The sequence below is a fragment of the Otolemur garnettii genome, unplaced genomic scaffold, assembly GCF_000181295.1.
Source record: "Otolemur garnettii isolate 467f Iridium unplaced genomic scaffold, OtoGar3 scaffold00058, whole genome shotgun sequence".
NCBI classification, from domain to species: Eukaryota; Metazoa; Chordata; class Mammalia; order Primates; family Galagidae; genus Otolemur; species Otolemur garnettii.
The window spans coordinates 9,462,812-9,466,848 of NW_003852453.1; the positions used below are offsets into that span (position 1 = coordinate 9,462,812).

At 36.8% G+C, this 4,037-nt stretch overlaps 1 protein-coding gene across 1 annotated transcript in view; it reads left to right on the plus strand.

Moving 5' to 3' along the window:
- RSPRY1 (ring finger and SPRY domain containing 1) overlaps nt 1–4,037 on the plus strand; it is a 60,319-nt gene that overhangs the window by 7,343 nt on the left and 48,939 nt on the right. The window lies entirely within an intron of this gene.

A 4,037-nucleotide genomic window follows, 5' to 3' on the forward strand; every position in this document is an offset into this window, starting at 1 on the left:
AAAAAAAAAAAAAAAAAAAAAGATTTGGACATTTGATTATATGTAAGTTTAACTTCTAAAATCATTGAAGTCTAGTGGTACACATACTGAATTATTCTGAGAACAGAATACTAATACTTGGCGATTTACTTTGAAATACATTTTAAAAATTAGATGGATTGATGGTAGCTATAGAGAGGGATAGATGGGTGATTTAACTATTACAGTAAAATGTAGAATCTAGGTTATGAATATATAGTATTCACTGTTTATAGTGAATTTTAATTCAATTTTGCTCTGTGTTTGAAATTTTTCATAATAAAGTATTGGGAGAGGGGAGTAAGTTTCACACTTGAAGCTATGGCTTTATATATTCACTGTTTTAGAAAAAAAACAATATTTTCTAATGAAAGAAAATCATTAAAATTTCCATGTGTGTTGTACATTGTTGCTATTCATGCTATTCAGTGATCTTTGGTGGGGAAGGCTGGAAAAAATGCTGCATCCTCTAACACTGTTTTAGAATGATGAGGTGAACATTACAGCAGTAGTAATTTCATGCCCAAAGTCTGGTTTTTCTTCTGTAACCAGCTTTTTCTTTCTTGGCAGCATAATCCTGAAGTCTTATTTTCAGGGAAAAAAATGTTACTGATCTGTATTATGACTGAAAGCAAGCAAATATTTAAAGAGATGAATCATTGATTCCTGGACCATTTGTTGGAGAGAGTTAGACTGTTTGGCCAGATGTCTTTGTGGTGATCTGTATGTGAGGGTAGAGGTCTGTGTTTTGTACTTACAGACACTAACAGAACCTTACTGTTTTGGTTTTTTTGTTTGTTTGTCTGTTTGTGAGACAGTCTCACTATGTTGCCATCAGTAGACTACCATGGCGTCACAGCTCACTCTAACCTTAAACTTGGGCCCAGGAGATTCTCTTGCCTTAGCCTTCCAAGTAGCTGGGACTATGGGCACCCGCCACAAAACCTGGCTATTTTTTGGTTGCAGTTGTCGTTGTTTAGCAGGCCCAGGCTGGGTTCAAACCCACCAGTCTGGATTGGGTGTCTATGGCCAGCGCTCTACCCACTGAGCTACGGGCACCTCCCAGAACCTTACTGCTTTAAAACTAAATTTGTCAAGACCCCCAATTGTGATTACTTTTCATCTCAGAGGAGATTTTAAAAATATAAAATATAAAAATCTAATCACATGTGATCTAGAAATAGTTCTTGTGTGTCTTTCTTTCTTTTTTGGAAAAGCCAAGGATGAAAATTAATAATACCACACTTCAGAGAAATAGATTTGCAAGGGAGATGTTTGATTATGTATAATTATGCTCTTGAAGCAAAATGGTTCTTAAGACTAATGATTTCAAAAGCATTGCCATTTAGATGGTAAGAAAAGTCTTTCTAGTAAGCAGTGGCATCCGGTGATAAAAATTATCATTAAATCAGTTGATGATTACCACTGACACAGATGTAATATTCATGTGTAATATTATGTGACTAGTTTTTTTTTTAATCTCAAAGGTGATTCACCAGCTAATGTTGAGTAGTCTTCAAAGATGAAAAATTTAAGTATTTTTCATTATATCTATATATACTATACATATCACTAGTGGATATAACTGTATTCTGATAGTTATTTTGGCTGAGCTCTCCAAAAGACTACATTCAGACATCATACCATGTTTCCCCAAAAATAAGACCTACCCAAAAAATAAGCCCTAGCAGGATATTTGTTAAATATAAGCCCTACTCCATAATAAGACCATGCATTTCAGTGCATAGAGGAAGACATCCCCTGAAAATAAGCCCTAGTGTGTCTTCCTGAGAAAAAAATAAAACAGTGTCTTATTTTTGGGAAAACATGGTATCAGTTCATTTTTCTGGAAAATGGTATCAGTTTTCATTTTTCTCATTTTGACCTGAGAAGAATCACTCTTTAGTATTTTAGATTGCCTGTTTAATTAAGTCAGTAGGTTCTCCCTGCCATGCCAGGTTCTGTGTTAGGTTCTACACACAATGATTCTAGACATGACTGCCATCAGAATTACACAAATCCTAGAAAGTCTAATTCTGGCTATTTGGAATGGGACCAGGGATTTACATCTTAGTAAGTACCCTAAATGATTCTAATGCAACTGATGGGATGATTGAACTACAATACTTCCCCTTGTTCTTTGTCTAAAAGTGTAGATATGTATAAATTATAGATAAGTAAAAATTATTTTTGTTCAGGGTCAGTGAACTCTATAAAAGATAAATTCTTTAGTTTTCTTTGTATTCTTAAGTCTTATACTCCAAAGTCATCCTCCCAGGTTATTTAATTATTTCTAATTTGATACATGCTGATTTTATAATATCTTGCATTTTTGGATCCAGTTAAAGTGTTAGGCACTGTGCCATATGTATTACATGCACTACTTCATTTAATTTAGTACTATGAGGTAAGAACTATTACTATCTCCATTTTTTTAAGTGTATCAACAGTCAGGTTAATTAGGATGCATAGCCGTAAATAGTGCAGGGCTGGGCCTTGGCACTCAGGCCTGTCTGACTGAAGAGCCCCTGTACTATACTGTATGTGGCCTAGCAGTCTATATAAAATCTGTAAGCTGAGTGTTACTATTCAAACAGTAGTCTTTGGGTCACATAATGCTTTGTTCTTTTAATAAGATGAAACAAAATCGTCTAAAGTGCAGTTGTTTAGCTTTTGTGTACAGTAGTCTCTGTAAAAGGTATCGTGAGTGACAGCCATTTCCAAATGAAAAGCTGTGCATTTTTAGTGCTAAATAAATCTGAAAGATTGTATACAGTTCTTGGTTCATTAATGTACCCTTTCTGCAGCTGTAACCCTCTAACATACTCTGGCATTTCAGACATTCTTTAAAGACAGTAGCTGTTGGCCTGGTGGTTCACGCCTGTAATCCTAGCCCTCTGGGAAGCTGAGGCCGGTGGATCCCTTGAACTCAGGAGTTTAAGACCAGCCTGAGCAAGACCCCATCTCTACTAAAAATAGAAAAACTAGCTGGGTGTAGTGGCACACTCCCATAGTTCCAGTCTTCCATAGGAGGCTGAGGCAAGAGGATTGCCTAAGCCCAAGAGTTTAAGGTTGCTGTAAGTTATGATATTGCGGCACTCTACCCAGGGTGACAGAGTGAGACTCTTATCTCCAAACAATAAAGGTGGTAGCTCCTGTTTTTCCCCTGTGTGTTTCATGGGCTTTCCTTTGTGGAATGCCTTGGCTTCTTCCACCTAATTAACTAACCTCTTCGTTACACCTGGTTTTTGCAGCTGGGTTTTTATTTTTTATTTTTATGTCTTTGGTTTTAATGTATTTGAAAACTTTGTTTTTTTAAACTTCATTTTCTTCTCTGACAAATTTTTGTAGTTGACATCATTTTCTAGGTCAAATAAGGAAATTTTCTTCCAATTTCTTGAAAGAAATTGACTTGAAATACACTTCAGTGTGGAAACAGAAGAAGAAACTTAATTTTTGTTGTCTCTAAACTTAGGTTTTTTTTGTTTGTTTGGTTTTTTGACACAGTGCCTCAAGCTATCACCCTAGGTAGGGTGTCGTGGTGTGATAGCTCACAGCAACCACTAACTCCTGGACTTCAGCGATTCTCTTGCCTCAGTCTCTCAAGTAGTTGGGACTACAGTTGCCTACCACAATGCCTGGCTTTTTTTTTTTTTTGGTTGTAGTTGTCATTGTTTGGCAGGCCTGGGTCATATTCAAACCACCACCTCTGGTGTATATGGCTAGCGCCTTAGCTACTTGAGCTACAGGCACCACTCCAAACTTAGATTCTTAAAAATACTTACATGTGTTGGCTATCTCCCAGTTATTTTTGTACTAAATTGAAATCTGCATAGATTAATTATTCTATATTCAGTTTACATAATTCTTAGGGAAAAATTTGGATAGAAGATAAAGTTTGGCTCGGCGCCTATGGCTCAGCCGGCTAGGGCGCCAGCCACGTACACCTAAGGTGGCGGGTTCGAATCCCCAGCCTGGACCCGCCAAACAACAATGACGGCTGCAACCAAAAGATGGCC